Below are 21,102 nucleotides of genomic sequence, written 5' to 3'. Positions count from 1 at the left end.
CTATCTCATCTCCCTGGGCTTCCTACTGCCATGGCATCTACAGATCATTCCATCACCGTACATATCTACTGAGCACCTACAATGGACCAGGCTCTGTATCAAGAACTCTGCTTACATGATTTTGTTGAATCCTTGTAGCAATCCTGGGTGATTGGCTATTTTACACATAAAGATTTGGAGCTTTAGGAAAAAGCAAGTCCTACCTCTGGTTTGTGGCAAAGTCGTAATTCAACTCCAGGTTCATCTGACTCCCCACCTTATATGCTTTCCATGATACCAATAGAGTCAAAATAGTAAGAGAGTGGTTCATTAACTTCTGCAAGGGGGAATTTCTTAAATCAATACTTTAATTTTCATAGAAAGGCAGGGCTGGAACAACGTATTGCTTTAGGGAAAATCCCACTGAGATGAAGGCCCAGGAAAAGTTGTTGTGCTCGTTTTAATATTTCTTGTGAAACTTCCAACAGGAGAAACTTAGAGGGCTATAATTCTCAAAAGTTTCATGTGATGAACCACCTGGAAATAAGAAGCTGCATTATGAGCTACCATAGAAACTGACATAAAATGTAAAATGTGTACAAAATGTATACTTTGTGCTAAATTAGACCTCATTGCACATCACATCCTAGCTAGCAAGCACCATTTTTTTTTAGTACTTTTTTAAGATTTTATTTATTTGTCATGGCAGGGGTGGGGAGAGAACATGAGCAGTGGGGAGCGGCAGGCAAAGGGAGAAACAGGCTCCGCAAGGAGAAAGAAGCCTGATATGGACTTGATTGATCCCAGGACCTGGGACAATGACCTGAGCCAAAGGCAGACATTTAGCTTACTGAGCCACCCAGGCGTCCCAAGCAAGCACCATTTCTAATACACATTTGCAGAAGAAAAAATAAAAATTGAGAAAATAATGTGTTGAGTATTATTTTTCTTTGGTTTTCCCTTATGAGTGCTCACTCTTCTACTCCACCTCAGGATACCAGGTTTTAATGCACAATTTGAGATCCCACATTTTGGGGAATGGTTTGTCCCACAGTGGATTTGGTGTTTTGAAATGCAGGGTGAATAGGCAGCGATATGATAAAATTTACCAAACCTCTAACCTCCCAGAAGTATCTAATTACAAGAAGTTGGAAATTTTCATAGGGAAGCTCAAATCCTCCTCCAGTTGGACAGTTAGAAATCTGAACTTAGAAAAATTCATAAATAATTGACTAGAAGCGCAGTATAACAGAGCATGAGAAGAACACAGAGCAACTAGAAAAATTCATTTTGTTGATACCTTCTTAAATTCCCTATTTTCTTGGAGTTCCTTATATATTTCTGGGACTGTTTTTTCCTCAGCCTTTTAAAACACATGCCTTTTGATGGGCCTGGATGCATTAATTCCAACCCTAGCCAAACCCCCAACATTCATGACTACTGTTACCACCCATTGAGGGTATGGTCCCCCAAATTAGTGATGAGTGGGGGTTTGAGTTTATCTTTTGAGTCTCTCTATGAGTTACAACTTTTGGGGTCTGAGTTATAAAGGAACACATATCTTTGGATCCAATATTCTCTTTTTTCCCCTCTAAATCCTTCTCTCCTTTGTTCTGTATCACAAAGCCTGGGCTCCCTGGACCACCTCACTTGGGCTATCTTGCACTTCCAGCTTCTGAAGCAGTTGGGCCAATGGGAGGCACCAGTGGGGAAAGCAGTGAACAGGAGAGAGCAGGTTTGTGTTGTTCCCCCTTCCTTTGCATGACGCAGTGCTGGCAGCTGTTTTGGCAGTGTCTCCCATCTGGAAGTCCGCGTCCAATGCTGCATTAGTTTCCTAGAGCTGCCATAACAAATGACCTCAACAGGAGAGGCTTACAACAACAGAAATGTATTCTTTCCCTGCTCCAGAGGCCCCAGGTCCAAAATCAAGGTGTCAGCAGTGCCAGGCTCCCTTGGAAGGCGCTAGAGGACAACTCTTTCTTCTTCTAGCTCCTGGTGGCTTCAGGTATTCCTTGGCTTGTGGCTGCAGAGTAGTTTGATCTCCACCTCTGTCTTCATACGGCCTTCTCTTCTCTCTGTCCATCTTCTCCTCTTATAAGGACACTATTAGATTGGGGGCCCATCTGGATAATCCAGCATGATCTCCTCTTGAGATACTTAATCACATCAGCAGAGACTTTTTCTAAATAAGGTCACATTCACAGGTTCTGGGTGGATGTATCTTTTGAGGGACCTCTTTTAACTGACTATAAAGGACTACAGATTTGAGCGGTCCTAGCTGGTGTTTTCCCCTCTTTCTCCTTCAGGCTTCTTCCTGTTGCTAGGACTGACATATTTCACCATCTCTTGGTGATCCCCTTAACCCTGCCCATGTTATGGAAAAAATCCCGGCATTTAACTTGCTTCGGTTATCCCTTTAAAATTACATGGGTCCTGATTAAGACAAGTAAATAAATCATATAGCATAGTATGGAGGACGCTTTAAAAAAACAAACAACTAAACATGGCTTTATCGACCAAGATTCTGATATGAATTCCCAGTTTCGGTCAGAGATGTATCTTCCCTGATTCATCCAGTGGGACTCACCACTGAAAACTTGGAAAGTCTCTTACAAAAACACCACAAGGGCAGAGGAGCTAATTCTCTGTGCTTCTTGCTATGTTACAAATAGATATGTTCTCATTTGGGAACTTTGTAAAAAGCGAGGGGTAATCTTCATAATGAAGCTCTCTTCCTCCTCTACTAAGACATAATGAACTCTTATGAACATATTTACCTATATTTAAAAAATTCTTCCATATAAGGGAATAATTCTGTGCACTAAACTGTTTGACACCATGTTAATCAATCATCTAATCTACCATTACCTACTGACCTTTACACTTTTAAACAATTTCTTTTATATTGTGAGAAGAGCAACCCACACTCATTTGTGTGTTCCCTCCTTTCTGATGCTTAACTGTTTATTCTTGCTCTCATTGCTGTTCCAGCTCTATATGAACACATTCAGAGCACAAACTATTTGCCAAATTAAAGAGAATTCTGCCAAGATGTTCTATTTGGAGATAGATTTTTTTTTTTTTAATTATCCATTTTTCTCCTTTGTAGAGTGATTGGGTTTGACTGAATGATTTCATCTTTAAGGCTGTTTCCTAGAAGGTCCTGGAATTTACATAAATTGGCCCATGGCACTCAGCCATTCTATCATGTCATCACCATGATGTCACAAGGAATCCTAAGGCCCTGAAGGCTCCTATTGAATAAAGCAAAGTTGTTTAACTTTCCAACTAAATTTGGAAACTGTTCTATGTGTCTGGATTAAATTCTGTTCATGGAATCTGCCTCCTGCTGATAAAGGCCAAAGTTAGTCTAAAACCCTCTGTAGCCACTGCTTCAGCAAGTTCAAATCAAACATCCGACCACACCAGTACAAAAACAAACAAATACCCAGAAATAGGTCTTGCTGCTACTCCTGGCCTTCCCTTGTTCTATGGGGCATTTAACCCTATCAAATTCCATTTGCTTCATGGGTCAGTGCATCCTCTTCCTGTCCAGGTGCATGTACCTGGAGAAACTGGATGTAGGTAGAATACTGAAACCACGTTGTTAACAGAAGGTCTGTGCCATCATTCATTCATTAGTTCATTTGTCCGTTCATTCATCCATCCATCCATTCGTTCACTCATGCCAAATCTCCCAAGTGTGCCATTTATATCTTCGAAATTAGTGCTTACTATTTGCTAGACAAATTTCAAATATGAGATCGTCTCTTAAAAATATCTATATGGAATCTTCCCTATATGGTGTTCATATGACAATTTAAGGGAAATAGTGCAAGAAAAGCGGTATCAAGCAAATGGGGGAAATGCATATACAACTGTGCACATATTCATATGCATATGTGAAATATGTGTGTATATATTTAAAATTATGGTTTGAAAGCTTTTGCCAAAATTCAGGACTTTGTGTAAAAATAGCTCCATGTCTGTATCAGTTAGTTTCTCTTGGAAACTTTAAAAAAATATAATATTTTTTGATGGCTTTACCCTGTGCTGCCCAGCCACATTAAGATAGCAGTAAACTACATTCTTATGGCTGTCATAACATTTAGCTTGGTGCTGCTTGCAATGTGAGTAATCTATTAAGATATATAAGGTGCAAAATGCCGCCTTTGTGTCTTGGAGTTCTAGCTATCAGCTGTAACAACCAAGTGCAATTACTGCCAGTGTGGGGCCTGGCTGCTTCCCACCGCGGCCCTCATAGGCCGGAGACTTTGCAGCAGTGACCCCTGGCAGCCTCGGCCACTGCCACTGGGGCCGCCCGGAGCTCCTTCTCCCAGGCTCTGCTTCCTCGACTACCTCCCCTCTCCTCTTTCTTGCCTGTCATCAATCTTACTAAAATGACAGCAGACAGATGTTAGCCTTTGCAAAGATCAAATGAAATCTATGGCTCTGGGGCCGTTCACCAAGGAGCAGATCAGTCTATACCCGAGGTAGGCGCGCGCACACACACACACACACACACACAAAGCAACAACCCACCTAGAATCAATTCGCCAGCCATCGCGAGTAGCTCTCTGTAGGCATGGGCCACTCAGAAATGGATTTTGACAAAATTTAATCTTTCAGTTGCTTCAGAGAGGTTTGATGATGGAATGCTGGGAATTTCCTGACTGTGTGTGTGTGTGTGTGTGTGTGTGTGTGTGTGCATGTGCTTGTGTTTGAAAACAATTACTAATATTCAACTTAGAGGAGATGGTATTTACTTTGGCCACAAACTCACAATTTTTAACCCCTTCTTCCAAATGTTGGACTGTGCCAAAGCAACCCCCACACTTGCCCTTGAGTTTTCAGATTTCTCTTACTGAGCAAACATTACTCCATAGCAGAACTATGCTGAATGTGCCCTTGTCTCATGCAATTTCTTTACATCAATGTACAGGACTATTTATCCCCAATAGAAATGTTTACCTAATCTGGAAAATGTCAGGCCATATGGTGTACATTGTATGAATTTCATCCATCCTTTTTAACTCTTTCCGAAAGTCTCTCTTCCTCCTGCTGCCCGTTTGTTGTGGACCAGGCAGAAATGATTAAAGGGGATGGAACTTAGATGAGGGGGGGCAGGATAGGAAGGAAGTGAAGAGAAGCGCAGATGGAGCATGGGAGAGCCTCTTTCTTTGCTGAATGCGACATCTTGTAAACCAAAGGCTAAAGAAGTTTCAGGATCAAGGCAACCTTTGTGTAGAGTCAGATCAAATCCCAAAGAAACCCCCCAACCCCCAAAACACACATCCACCGTGACTTAAAGATGAATATGATGCATTATTAATAATAACATCCCCGTGGGCTACCTGAAATTCAGAGACTAAATCACCTTTAGGCTTTTATTTCCCTCATCACTTCTTAGAAATAATGAAGTCTTAACTGCATGAAGAAAAGAGCAACCCTCCGGTACTTTGAGCTGAAGCAAATGTTTCTGTAATGTATCTTTCTACAGTATCTAAGTAAAAGATAGATAGCTATTTAAAATAAGCGATATCAAGGAAGAATAAACTATTATGTTTGTGCCAATGCTTATTCATGGTTTTATAACAAGACATATCTGTTTTCTTCATATAAATCTTGACTCTATATTTAGAGTTTGCAAACAATGATTCTAGTTTTTGGCTGCCTGCCACTTCTGATAGAAAGCTGGGATAGCCGTACTACATTACTATAACATTAAAAAAAAATTCCCAAAATTCCATGTGCAGAACTTCCTAACATGCAGGAGAAAAAAATATAAAGTGTTCATATATATATACAGAGAAGAGAAGAGGGCAAAGGGTTACACATTTCGGGGAGGGGCCTGAGCCAATATATACTTTTTTGGTCCATCTTCCTAAATTAAAGGTATCTGTGGAAGCTGTAGAAACTGAGTAGAGAATGCCATCTCAGGCCTTTAATGGCCTTCATTTTACCTCAAATCAAAAGACATCCTGCCCCCTCTGTCTTAACCACTCAGTCAATTCTTCAACAGTGCTTGGGCATTCATCAAACGCTCAGTCAACAGTACCAGTGTTAGCAGTATCAAGAACAGTGTCAAATAATCTGATATATCTTAAAAGTTCTGGTCTCCTATCTCTTTTTTTTTACATCTAATAGTGCCGAAAACACTTAGTGGGTACCAGGAAATTGTTATTAGCTTAATTTTGCTCTTGCTTATAGGGAAAGGGGAAAAGAGACCAATAACTTCTAGGATAGGTAATTCCATGAGCTCTCTAGTCTAGTAGTGTTTTGGGAGTGTGGAATTCACTCAGAAAATTTCATTCATTCAATCACTGTAAACTCATTCATGTATTCGCTGGACAAAATATTACTGTGTCCAGGCACTGTGTTGAGTACGGAGGGAGGATGTGAAGCTCAAAGATAGGATCTCTCCCTCAAGAGTCTCCCATTCAGATGCAGAAAACTTTATAGTCCCTGGGAGGGGCAGTAAGTGGGGCTCTCTGATCTCAGGTAGAACAGAACCTTAACTGTCCTGGGGTGTCAGAGAAAGACATGGCAGGTGACATCTTCTGAGCTACCTTAAAGAAGGCAAAGGGCAGCTCTGCAATCCAGGACAAGGACAGAGGCCTGAGAAAACATCTGAGTAGCTTGATGTGTTCCCAGGATGCAAACAGCAGTGGTGTGTGTGGTGGGGGAGGGGCAGCAGTTGGGGGAGGAGGATACAAGCAGATGGGGCCAGGGCAGTAGGGGGTTAAATCACAAAGAAACTTGGCATCTAGAATGCCATGCCTGACGGGAAGACTTCACAGCGGTGAGGCTGCCACGAAAACTCCGAATAGGAAAATTTTAATGGAAAGGATAGAGAAGCATCAAAAGATCTTTCTTAAGTGGAAAAAGACTTGTGTAAATATAAGAACTAAATACAGTGGCTCAAACACAGTTCCAAGACTCAAAACCAGGCCTATAATTTTGACATTATGTGAAAGTGGAAGATTCCAGTGGCCCTTCGTCCTGAGATGAGATTAATTCAGGAAAATACAACTGATTCAGGCGAATCGAGAAAGGGTACTTCAGAAAAGTAAGAAAAAGGTGGTGGTGGTTGGTGGTGGGGGTGGAGAATAAGAGGTCATGGTGAGACACATTTAAGGAAAACCTTCTATTAGTCTGAATGAACTTTGGCCACTAAGTTGAATATACTACTAGTAAATAGTTTCTTTCTGGAAAAGAGAAAAAGAGAGCAAGGACAGCTGGCATAGATATAGACACTCTAACTGGAGTTTGAATAACCAACTGAGGTTATTTCAGGCAGTATAGTTTTTAATCACATCTAGAGGAGAAAGTCAAATGCATTAGTTCCATTTACAACCAGTGTTGTTCAGCATATCAATTAAAAGCACAAAGTGCTTTCTCCACATTCCTTCTACCCAATTTTCAAATATTTATTGGTGCATTATACTGAACATTTCATCACAATTAGTGTGGAAGTGATACAAGGCCCATAGAACCCACTGAGCTTTTCATTATGAGAGTGGATTGAGCAGGACAAAGACTAAATTGTTAATAACTTAAAAACAAGAATATTAATTATTAAACAGAAGTAGTAATGTATGGAGTTATCTGTGAGAAGTAGAATGTGCCATTTAGCCAGTTTTTAAATCCCCCATTTGTGTATTTCTAATAATAGCTTTATTAAGTTATATAGATAGTTGAGAAATACATCGCTAAGTCAGATGTCTTAAATAAGGACACTGGCAGTACGCCCACCAAATAGGAATTAGAATCCCACTGGGGTTACCTTTATCCTTATTTTGAATGAGTCAATATGAGGCAAAATTCAAACTAAAGAATAATCCAGAGTATCTTTTGAAATGTAGGCTCATCTTCACAGGTAGGTAAAATCAGAAGATACTCAGAAGGAAGGGGGTAAAGAAGGGAGGAAGGAACGCAAGAAAGAAGAAAAACCATTCTCTGAATATACACAGCCCACAAATCAACTTGCCATGAACATGTCTGTTTGTAGAACCATTAAAATAGACAATAACGAGTTGTGGGGGATTTGTTTCCAAAAAATTCAATGAAATTGTTCTTCGTCTCTCAGATGAACATTTGAGGGACAAATACTAATGTTAAGTAAGATAAAACCCGTACTTCTAAAATCCTTGTGGTCTACCCAGTAAACTCGGTAGTATGCTTAAAAGTCTCTCAGGAAAAATTAGGCAAGAGTGTAAGTGATGTCCTTTCAGATAAATGCTTCCTTCTGATTCTTCCTTCCCCCTCCTCTGAGAGCTGATGTTTGTTTCTTGTTAGAGCAAAGAACCAGAAGCAGAGGGAGAGTGCTGGGAAAGAGAATCCAAAACGGAGGTGGTAGAAAATGCCTTCCTATTATGAACACATCAGACTTTAAGTATTTAGCCACTGGTATGGTGGAAAGGGAGACATACTGAAATCTTAATCTCAAATATATCAAATTACCTTAGCCAATTTCTTTTTCCAACTTAAACTTAATTCTAGGAGCATTTTTTTCCTCAAATATGCTGCATATCAGAGAGAGTACAAGCTATTTCATTGTAAATTTGCCTCCATACACTGTTTAAAAACTTACTCCGTTGAGGTGTTTTGAAACTGAAGGGTTTTGTTTGTTTGTTTGTTTCACCTAATGTCCTTAAGGTTTGAAAAAAAATCTCAAAATTGTACATTCTGATCGTGGATTAAACATTGTCACCTATAACTAAGATTAGCTTTCTAAAAACAGTGTGTGAAGGAATACTCATACCTCATGGAAAATAGCAAAAAACTTCCCCCCTTCAGCTCCTTATTGCTCAATGTGCGGACAAAATAAAATAGTGACAAAAATTATGGGACATAATATTTATTGAGCCAGCCACTTCACCCCGTCATCTCCTGTAATTCTCACGGCTTCCTTAGGAGACCAGTGTTACTCTCTGCTTTGTAAATAAGAGACAAAGGTCAGGTGCATTAATAACCCACACGTAGTTGTAAATGTGGGGGCTGCTCTTCCGATCCAGCTCTATCTGACCGTAGAATTCATGCTCTTAAATACTGTCTTCTCCTGCCCTTCCCCATGAACTGGCTTGCAGTCTCCGTTCGAATGATCGGCATGCACTTGCCCCATCTTTACTACAGAATCAAATGGGAGCTTCACAATAAATCCCAAACCTTGGCTTTCTCAGCAAAAGCCTTTAGGAAACAGTTTAGCTCTTGGCTGCCCCTTCCTCCCCAGGGCCCTCAAAGGGACAGGATCAGCAGCCAGCCTGTTGCTACAGAAACATCCCAACACTGCATATGTCTTCAGGGGTGGAACAACTGTCCTTTCTCGGGCTCTGAGCTCTGCACTGGAGTCCCTCAAGGGGTTAATCCATGCCATTCCAAAGTTCAGTGAAGGGACAATCAGAACTGAACAGCAGGGATTTTAGAATGTTAATCGCCCGCTCTCCTCCGATTGGCCCAGAACAAATGCAGGGTACAGTAAATTGTCCTTGTCAGCTCAGCTCACATGATGATATGCTTTATTTCTAGACATGCCTTGAATCTGTCCCCTGAATTTATGTTCAGAAAATAAACACTTCCAGACGGCAATAAAGCATTCAGTTGTGGCTGGCGATTGCATAGTCTCAGACCCACCAAAGCTCTTTTCTTGGGAGGTTTTAAAGGTTTGACTAGTCCAGGTTCCAAAATCATATTTCCTCCACCAATCGGCCTGGCATGCAAGCGTGCTATAACAACCAGAACCCCAATTTCATGCTTGTTCGCCGTTTGCTCCCCCGTCCCTACTTTCTTTTCTCCCCGACTCTCACCTCTAGCATTTTTTTGCGGCGCAGACTTTCATTTGGGGTTCCATTCAGGCAAAACTTTCTTTTTTGCCAAGTCGCCAAATGAGATGGAAGTTGCTCAACCTATTTTATCCCTGTCATAAACCATGATATATTATGACTAGGAAATATTACCACGCTGCCCCAAATTTAGGCAGTCACTTACCATGTTCATAATTTTTGTCCAGATCTGAGTATTATTTATATTATTATTTACTCTCTCATAAAAAATATTTTAAATCAACTCCCATTTCATTTCTTAATTTTGTTCTGAGGAATAAATCAGGGACTTGAGGACTCCACGTATGTTTTCTAATATAGTTAAAAATAAATATACCACTATTACATTATTTTAAATTCATCAAAGTATCCCCTAAAATCACCATCTACACTCCCAGTACACAATGCCATACACTTGGAGAAAGACAATTCTGGAAGAACACAGGGTTCCCAAGGAAGCTCAAATAACCACAATATAAATAAATAAATTGCAATAGTAATAAGGATATCAAAGATTCAAGTTAGGAGTTTCTTTCACAAAAGCTAAATTAAACAGCAGTTTCATTTTCACCTGAGGTGGCCAATGGGACAACTTGTATTTAGGTGATTTGCTGATTAGATTGTGTGTGATGGTCTCTGGGTGTTGCTGATAAACATGCCGCCAGCCTGCAGTGTTTGTTTGCACCTTGTAATTTGCATGGTCACACTCTAATTCTACCTTGCTATCCTTGGATGGCATCTCTTTGCAACATGAGGCTGCTAAGACTCCGGCAAAACCAAATGGAAGCAGACCAACCTCTGAAGGAGGTGACAGGCAGGACAATGCCAAGGGGAAGAGAATGGGGTCTCACCTCAGACTGCAAGGTGTCAGGCGCTGAGCTGGGATTTACAGGAGTCCTTTCACTTACAGGAGGGGAAATTCAGTGACTACTTCCATTTCTAAGTGAAACTCTACAGAAGAATGTAAGAGCTACGGTCAGTAATTACAACAGTATGGTTGGACAGATAATAAATTGCACCAGTGTTAGCCATTCAGCTATCAGCACACAGTGTCACTGAACCTGAGCCTCTTGTGGCCCTTCATGGCTTCTCCCTTTTCTTGCAGTAACACTGTGTGCTAGGTCTTCTCTAGGAGGGAACTACAGAAACCCTTTGGAAAGCGTCCTTAGGGCTTTCTCATATTCTGGACCAAGATACCATGACAACATTCCAGTTCACACATGGAACAAGTTTAGTGTAAATATTGAGTTGAGATCCTACTTAATTCAAAGAAATGGTTGAGACCCATATTCCTGCATTGCAATGTTCTCTTCAGTGTCTTTCCGCTTTTCGTTAATTTTATTAGTCTAAAACTACTGACTTCACGTTTGATCTAAACTTCTCATTTCAGAAAGCTTAAGCTTTTGTGTTTTCTCGGTCTGAACTCTTTGGTCATTGCTGTCCATAAGCAAAGATCTTCTAATTAAGATATGAAGAGAATGTGGGGTTATAGAAAATGAACTTTAAGTTAGGAAGTTTAAGAGAAATGCTAAAATAAGCTGCAAATGGTGACAACTGTCCCAAGGAATTAGAATGGGAGTCATAACAATTTTCTTAGTCTTCAATTATTCAGTTAACTAATACTTACTGAGTACCGACCATACTGCAGGTACTGGGAATGCAGGGGTGCCTGAGCAGGTAAAGTTCCTGCCCTCCCTGAGTGCACACCCCAGTGGTAGAGAAAGAAAAAAAAAAGTAAAAAACAATGGAAAGAAATACAAGGAAAAATGGGAAAAAGAATATAAAGAAGGAAATGAAACAAATCTAGAGAACACAGTTAAAAACTCCTTTCTGAAAAAGCGAAGACATTAAGGAAAAGGAACAAGCCATAGAAAGAATATTCTAGACAAAAGCAATTTGTGTCAAGATCATGAGCAGAAATAAGATTGGCAGATTTGAGGATGAGGCCAGACCAGTGCGGCTGGAGCAGAGGGAGGGCAGGGGTGCACAAGTGAGACTGGAGAGGCGGGGAAGATGCCATCAGCAGGACCTTGGAGGCTTTGGGGATGAGTTCAGAATTTTTGTTTGTTTAGCACAAAAAGTGTTAGTCGTTGAAGGATTTTAATCAAGAGACAAGCTTCTCACAATCTGAAGTTTAGGAAAATTACAGTAGCTGCCACAGGGAAGGCAGGTGAGTGGGGAGAGGGCAGCAGGAGGAAGACAGGAAGAAGGACATGCCAGAGGCTAATGCTTTGTTCCAGAGAGATGGGGGTGGCCAGGCTAGAGAGAGGGCAGGAAGGAGAGAGAAAGCTGATTGGATTTAAAGATATACGTTAGAGGTGGACTTAGTAACTTTACTGAAGAGTCAGACTTGAGGACTGTGAGGAAAGGGGAGGAATCAAGGGTAATTCCTAGATTTCCAACTTGAGAGCCAAGAAGCATAAATGTATTTATTGATGTGTGGAGGGCTGAGGGAAAGTGGATGAAGGAAATGCCAGGCTGAATCAAAAGTTTAATTTTAAACTAGTCATTGTTGCATCAGCTGAGAGCCACCTAAGTTGTGATCTTAAGTAGGAAGTCGGACTAGTCCCAGAGAAAACTCACTCAGAGAGAAAATTCCAAATGAAGTCTGATTCCAAAGTCCATGTTCTTCCCAATCCACTGTGAAACCAGTCAAATGAGATTTCACCTTCTGAGAACCCTTAGTGTTTGATGATTCTCACATGAATTTGACAATTAAACATAAACGTGTTTATAATTTATCTTTTGGAATCATATTGCTGTAGGTATTCTTATATAACTCATCACAGGCTCATGTGTTAAATATTTGCTCTCATTTTAGTTCCCTTAGAGAAATAAGACATGAAGTCTTAAGCATTTTTTTTTTCAGACCTAGAGTACCTAGTATAGAGTTAGCCACATCTACATGGTAAGTTTGAGAAGTTTCAACAGACTGGCAAACTGCATTTAATAGTAAGTTATATCCCGTAATGTCTCACCAGTTAACAATTTCTTAAATGTCTTTTCTTATTCAAAAAGAAGAAATAATTGTGAAATGATTCATTTTTACTTTTGCAAAGTGGTGGTCATGCACTGAGATTCACAAGAAGCTATAGAATATCAAGCCAGAAAAATACATAGTTTAGGTCTTCATAATGGCTTTAACTATTTTTACTTTCACTGACCAATAAGAGTTTAATAGGCTCTTTTTGTATCATTTAAAAAGAAATCATTGAATTCTAGCAGCACTGGATTGAAAACTGGCTAAAAGAAAAAAAAAGCACTAAGAGAAATCACTGGTTATCAGCTAAGAAATTAGTTGATGGCCTCTGAATCAGATGTGGCACGAGTGTTCCATAAGTTTATTAACAACCTGAAAGATGGGGTGAATAGCAGGGCAGCAAATTTATCAAAACCACATAATTATTCAGATACTAAACACAGATATAGTCAAGAATAAGGGGTGGGAAGAACTTCAGAAAGACCAAAGGCGTTAAGTAATCAAGCTCCACAATGGTGAATGGAATTGAGTGTAGCAAGTTCAAGGTAAGACCCAGTGGAAGAAGCAATTCAAACCACTCATTCACAGTACACTAATGGCTTCTGAATTACCCTCAGCCTCTCAAGAAAGAAATTGAGACGCCACCATCGACAGCTCAAAGAATATGTTGACTTGACATACAGCAGGAGATTAAAAAAAATAAGTAGGATATTGGGTTGTAATAAGAAAGAAATCAAGGATAATGTGAAAAATAATACATCTTTGTTATACAGATTAAGACATCTTAATAGTCATTCAGGAAATATGGAATTAAAAGGTCACCTTGAATGTTGCCTGTAGTTAGGAAGACTTCATCTTTTTAAAAAGATAAAAGGGAAGCATGGGGGGAAAGCTAAGAAGAGTCAAACCATCCCCACAAATTGTTAGAATTCCATCCAGAAAGCTGGAGAGATTTCAAGTCTTCAGCAAAAGAAACAAAACAGTAAGTGAGGAAAGATGGTGAATGAGAAAAGGAACGCCAACGGGGTTGTTTGTTTTCTATGTATATGTGGATGGGGAGTATGCTGGCATAAAAGATGGGACCTGGTGAATGGAATTGTACAATGGGTCTTATTTAGACAGGCTGGAAACTGAGTTGGAGATCAGAACACACACATAGCCTTACGCGACACTGCCGCTCCAGGCCTCGTAAACCATTGTCATGGCTTTGTTACGTATTCTAAAAAGGAAGGGAATTTTTAGTTACAGAGTGTTTATAACCAGTAAGATCCTAGTGAAATGCTTGACAGGCAAGATTTTTGCATCTAGAAATGCTGAAAACCTCTAGGAACACATCTGCAGTAGAAGGAGAGTTAGTGTCATAAGGTTATTTTTACTGGTTGGGCCATCCCTGGGACTACCTGAATCCAGTGAGGCCTAGAAAACTTGTAACTATTAACATTACAAGGTGTTCATTCAAGGACTTATTCTCACCCACCCATATCAATTCTTTGAAGGAAGAAACATGGTCTCTTAGAGTCCTGGAAAGAGAAAGAGTCCATTCTCAAACTGAGTATTTGACCATTTTTTTTAAAGGGGACACTTAAAAGTGGTGTTAAGGAAATCAAGGAGGATAGCGCATGATCACGAATTTCTCTACCATCCCTTGGCCCAGAGGGGCTGGGGGCAGAAGCAGGTGTGGGAACCTAGAAAGAGTAGCTATGTGGAAAGCACTCCTAAGAGGAACGTGCCCTTCAGTAGCAGAACCCAGCCCCACAGAACCACCTGACAGAGACAGGGCTGGATGCAAAAAGCACTCTAACCTCTCTCGCCTTCCAGTATATACCCATTGGCTCAGAGCTGAAAAGAGCCTGTTGATAACATTCACAAAAGATCAGGCTTCCATGATTTAGAGCAAGGAGAAGAAAAGTGGAGGGTGAATGCAGAAGGGTAGCAAAGATTACCAGGACATGCTCCTGTCAACCTTTTCATCTCTTAAGATGTAAGAGTATCTGGTACAGAGCAGACAATCCATGTCACTTGAATGAATGAAAATGAATGAGTGAACAGAAGATAAAAACTCTAAGTTGTCTAATAGTGCAGAATGCCAAGGCAGTATCAGAAATACAGAGATCCTATTTTTCATGGTATCCACATAGTCCTCACACTAGGGGAAAATTAATAGGGGTGTGATATAGGTTATTTTTAAGGGTGGAGTATAAGGTATTTGAAGTATAATTTGAAATAACTAGTAATTAGAAGGAATCTAAACAGACAAACTGAACAGAAAAAAAATGGCTGAAGATTAAAGTCATTTGACTTAATTCTTTAAAATAGATACTAGATATCACCTGCGCACCCTCTTTATTCCATTTCTTCAAGAGACTTAAAGAGACAATAATTTGGAATGCATTACTGGCTTGCAGTGATCACTGTGCTGATTGATGGAGACGACGGCCTATTTTAAATGAAATGGATCTAGGTTGCTTCCTATCTTTAGTGGGGAACTTTTTTTTAAACAGTTTTATTCACCAAGTTTGAGACCATAAGTTTCCTGGTAAAAATTTCCAAAGCTTGAAACAACTGTAGTCATCCCTGGAACTTTTCTCTATCCAGAAAATAAACCTCTTTGTTCAAGCTGTATTCCCTGTTTTCTTCAATCCTAATGCCAGTGCTGATGGCTCAGCATTGAAGCTTTGCAAAGCACAACGGCGCTGCGGCCTCTGCATTTACACCCCTTCCCACCTCTGCTAGACCTGAAATCTCTTCCCTGAGCTGCTTGAAGAGAAATTCCCTCAGGTGCGGGGTGTACTGGCATTGGTCACAAAGTAAGTGCTAATGTAACAAGAGGCAATCTGGAACATGTATTTATATAGCACACGAGTAAATGACCTGTGCTACAGAACACTGGAGACAGGGCTCTTCCAGCATGAGATCAGTATCTTCCTTCTTTGTCCCAGTGCTCATGGCTTTGGTGACTTCCAGGGCAAGGGGCCTTCTGTCTCCTCTGATTTCCCTTCTGAGTTTGTTTCTCTTTGCTTTATGGAGCTCCGTACATCTCCCACCTCCACTTTGTGTCTTCTTGTTTGTGTACTTCGTTATCCCCAATAACAGATGGCCAAGTCCTCCACGGACAAAGAGGGAGCTCACTTGTGTTTGTAGTCCTTGCAAGGCCACCAGTGGCACTTCCTTCTCATTCATAAAAATTTTTTTTTAAAGATTTTATTTATTTGACAGAGGGAAATCACAACTAGGCAGAGAGGCAGGCAGAGAGAGAGGAGGAAGCAGGCTCCCTGTGGAGCAGAGAGCCCAATGTGGGGCTCGATCCCAGGACCCTGAGATCATGACCCGAGCCGAAGGCAGAAGCTTTAACCCATTGAGCCCCCCAGGCGCCCTCATTCGTAAATTTTAACAATTTTTTTAAAGATTTTATTTATTTGACAGACAAAGATCACAAGTAGGCAGAGAGGCAGGCAGGGAGAGAGGAGGAAGCAGGCTCCCTGCCAAGCAGAGAGCCCGATGCGGGACTCGATCCCAGGACCCCGGGACCATGACCTGAGCTGAAGGCAGAGGCTTTAACCCACTGAGCCACCCAGGCGCCCCTTCTTATTCGTAAACTTTAAAACCTGCATAATCATCCCTCCCTCTCTCTCTCTCACTCCTTCTCTCTCTCTCTCTGTGTGTCTCTCTCTTCAACTTCCATCCTTTCCTGTCTCTTGTTGCAAATATTAGTAGTTGCTACAACTGCAAACTTAGTTAATTCAGGGGGGAAAAAAAACACCAGTAAAATGTATTAATGCAAACTGCTTATAGAGCTTAAATCATTTGTCTGCTCCAAATCAGCTGCTAACTATAAATATTCCCAGGAAACATCTTGCCAAACAAGCTCTGGTTTGGAATCACAAATGAACAAAGTCCATGAAGAATAAGGGGCTTCTGCCAGGGGGTCTTATGGAATAAGTTGAATTTCCAGAAGCCAGAAGCACAGGGCATGAGATTTTACATAGAGGAAATGAAACGGCAGAGGGGGGTTTCTTGTTTCACAAAAGCTCCGTAAAGGCAAGAAGAGCAGTGGCAACAATGATGATGGACCAGAACATGAACAGGGACCATCTAATGCTCCTTCACTGTTCGCCAGACCCAATTCCGAGCGCAAGTCTGAGGAGCTCATTTGGGCCTCACAACCACCTCTGACTTACTTTTGTTTTTACTGGCTGCAGAGTGAGCACCTACGGCAGCATTCCATATGTAGTTTTGAAAAGAATAAACTAAATTCACGGTGTCCTAGAAGCGTAACTTTGCTAAGTAAATAGCTATGTAAAAGGCTTATTTAAATCGTTTGAAATAATTTATCAGCCAGAGATCGGGCAATGCCATTAAACACATGGAGTTTATGATCAGTTCTGCTGCAAATTACATGCACTTTTGGCCAGGCTACTTTGCCTTCTTGAACTCTACATTTCTCTCCTATAAAATTAGGAAATTAGATTATTTCTAAGATATGTTCTAACTCAATAAATGGTATGGTTATGAACTGATCAGAGTTAAACTTTTCAAGATGGGTTTTGAATGAACTGAACACAGAGGGCCCATAGGGACATCAATTTTCTTCGCAAAATCACTTATTTCACATGTATTGAGGTTCCATTATGGTCCATACTCCTATTAGTAGAACCATCTTTATTATATTTGCCAGATCCACATGAAGGATTCAGAGCTCTGGGAGATCACCTGTGTGGGTGTCACAGTGCTGGAGTCAACTCATCACTTCTTTTCCAGAAACATCCGGGTTCCATCCTCAAGCAGCCCTGTGATCTACCTGGTTAAGAGCTGAACATGTGCCTTGGAGAAGAAGCAAGCCAAGCTTCAGCATGTTCACCGGGTATGCCAGTCTGCTTTCTGCCTGCCTAAACTCTAACCCATGTGTATCCTTTTCGTAACTCAAAGCGCAGGATCTCAACATTTCAAATATACATCAGATAATTCAACCACGAATGGAGTGTGAGCCATCGCTGGTCCAAAGCTGGTTTGGGGCATCTGATTATAGGAAGTGCTGCCAAATCCACCAGAACACTTCTTTAACCTAATCAATCCTAGCAGAAACACTATCTGCTCCATTACTACGCACACCTTAAAGACAAGATTGTGGGTGCTGGAACTGGAAGAAATTTAGAGAGCATCTCGTTATACTTCAAGGCGGTGCAGGAACGTGGCAGAGAACACCATCTCTGGATTGAGGACCCCTCACTCTGAAAGATGTTATCAGTCGGTGTTTGTGGCGAAAACTACCTGTTCCCAAGACATAGTTGTTTCCTAAGACATAGTTGTTTCCTCCTGGGCACAGGTGGGTCTCCAGAGCCACTGAGAGGAAGGAGCTAAAAAGGAAGCTGCTTTTCAGCATGCAGCTGCCTGGATGCTCTGTTTCTATTCAACGCTAACTTTATTAAGATATCAGAGCGGGAGCAGGTAGGTGGCTGCAGGGGAAACCGTGAGTGCGCAAAAAGATGGGGGGAGGCAAGCACTTAATAAAAGATATTTCTTTTCCTTTTTTTAATCTAAGTCTGGCAGGAACACCGTTAAAAGGTGATTGAGAGTTGGTGGTTTTTTTTTTTTTTTTAAGAAAAAGCACTTTCTCCTTCTAAAGAGAAAGAAAGATGGCCATTTCCCCCATTTCACTCAGTGCACAAAATGTTTTCCTCTAGGTATTCATCCAATTAACTGGTCAGACAGCTGGAATTTGATACAGGGAATAAACAATTCTTCAAAGAGAAGCCACTCAGCGCTTTTCTTTGAGGACCTCTCCTGCCTCCCCAAATACAATGCTCCCCCACCCCCCCTTTCCTTTTTCCTCCTTGTTCCCTATAATCCCAGGTCTGGCCTGGATGTCACAGCTTCAGAACTGAGAACTGTCATCTGCGGTCTGCCACTCTCCCCACCCTGCCAGGAATGACACTTTAGTCCCGTGTTAATTGCCCTACTGCAGCTCGGCTATCAGCCAGGGCCTGTCTCAGATTCACTGATTGCAGACGTGAGTGGAGTGAGTGAGCAAGCAGGCAGGGGTCGGGGCTCAGAGGGACCAAGTTCAAGGGCACTGAATGGTGCAGACGCATAAACAAGGGAATGGTATGTAAGCAATAAAGACATAAAGGTTAGGACCGGGGCTAGCAGTACAATAAGCAGCTGTGATAACCCAGTTTGTTTATAGATAAAGAATTTACAGCAAAATCCTCAACTCACAGCCTACATTTGTTAACACTTTAAGAGATGTATAATTTCTTTACATCTTTGCTTGTTTCGTCTTCTGTGCACTCTGCAAACATCTGTGGCCATCTCGGATTTTTCTCCCCTTTTCTTTCCAATATTAGAAGTGTACAGTCATCACAACAGCTAGAAATAGATGCCAAACCCAAAATCTCAGTGTTTGGAAGCAGCAGCAGCAGCTACAAATTCCAAAAGACAGCTACTTCTAGATGCTACCACTCTGGCGTCCCATTAGAAATCTGTATTTTTCAAGCTGCAAAATGTTCTCTCACACTCCATTTTTCCTAATTTTATTTTAATATACTTAAGTAGAGTAAGTAAAATTTCATTAGAATGCCGATAAATTTGACTCTATGTATGTTGTGCTAACTTTCTTTTTAAAAATAGATTTCAGAGTATAACCAAGCATTTGGTGAAATCACCGCTGTGCTTCTTAACTGTCCTAGGAGGCCCCCATCAGAAGTACAATATATTGTACTGTAACTATTGATCCAAATGGCTACATTTCTAAAGCAGAAAATGATTGTGTAGTGAGAGCAGTGCAGAGGTGCAGTAAAATGCCCTCCAGTATATAAAGACATAAAGATTAAAGTCACCCTGTAGATTCCCTTTAACTCCTCCAAATCCACTGTCTAATGTGTTCTTTTAGGATAAATCAAAAACGTGGTACAAATTAACATGACAGGGCGAGTGTTCATAAAAAAAAATGTTTCACGGCATTGTCCAGACCAGACCAAGTTCGTTTTGCTTTAAATATAGGGAGAGACTGTTAATTAAAACCCCAGATGTCAAAAAAGGAACATCTGAATATCTCGAAGGCAAAACAACACCCCCAAAATTTGTCAGACAGAACACGTATCCTGGATAAGGAACTGAGACATCAGTATACGGATGCCCTACAGTGTTAATACCAACAGTTTTCGGGGCTATGGTTAGTCTTCAATTCCTATAAAGTTAGAATGCTGTCCGGAGGACAGGTGGAATCTGATGAATGAGATTTTAAATTGTGCTTTGCCAAAGACATGGGTTGTTTAGCCATTTCTCTGCCTCCTGATGTAATAAGCTGCCACTTAAATCGTTTTTAAACAAACCATATTTAAATAATACCCTGTAGAGTTTGGTTTATAAGGGCTACTACCAAATTAGCATTTAAGTTACTTTCTGATAGGAAAGGGTCTTTCTGGCTTTGATTTGGTTTCATGCTAGAAAGAGCACAAAGGAAGTCCACGTTTCAAAATAGCCTCAGAACACGGATGACTGAGCCAAGACTTTCTCTAAACACATTGAAGTTTAGGGGAATTATTTATTATCACTTTAATTAATAAACTGGCTTGTTTTCACCAATGTTCCCTCGCGTGTTGAAATGCCAGTTTGTGTCAAAAGGAATCCATACATTGATCGCACAATACAAAGATCTGACTGAAGAATTTTAATGACTCCGCAGTGCCGCTGAAGGTACCAGTCTTCGCCTAAAAGTAGCAAGCAGAATTGCCATTTATGTTTCAAAAGATTCAAGGACCCCATGGAGGTCTATGATCTGCAGAGGAAAATGTTACGTGGAGCTGGAGGTACACTTGTGCTCCTTCACCTCTGAGCAGATGCCCAGGGTAAGGCAGGCTGGGGGGGACAGAGGCCCACTAGGACCAGATTTGCTGTGCACGTCTGCGGAGGGAGAAGGCTCTGGGGGAGGGAGCTTACCGGGACACAGGGAAATCACCAGTGCCTACAGCTGGCCCTGAAACTATTTTGGCACTTAGAAGGAATGAGAGCTCTAGAGGAACTGAGAGAGAGAGAGATGAGAGCCAGGGAGACGAAGAGAGGGAAGGAAAGAAAGAGGGGGGGAAATGGGGAAGAAGGAGGAAGGCAGACACTATGTCCTTTCTTCTGCCTCAAGGTGGTCGCACAAGAACAGACAGTGTCCTGCTTTGAAACGGAGCATGCTACTCATTATATGATTATTTATTTAGGAATTCATGAGGGTCTCTGAACAACAAAACAAACAATTAAAGGCATGTCTACAAATTATGCATTTGCGCAATGGATGAATCCTCGAAAAAGGCTCTTTGGGGGCACCAAAAATGT

Source organism: Meles meles, chromosome 15, assembly GCF_922984935.1.
Source record: "Meles meles chromosome 15, mMelMel3.1 paternal haplotype, whole genome shotgun sequence".
Taxonomy (NCBI): Eukaryota; Metazoa; Chordata; class Mammalia; order Carnivora; family Mustelidae; genus Meles; species Meles meles.
This window is presented reverse-complemented; position numbering follows the sequence as displayed.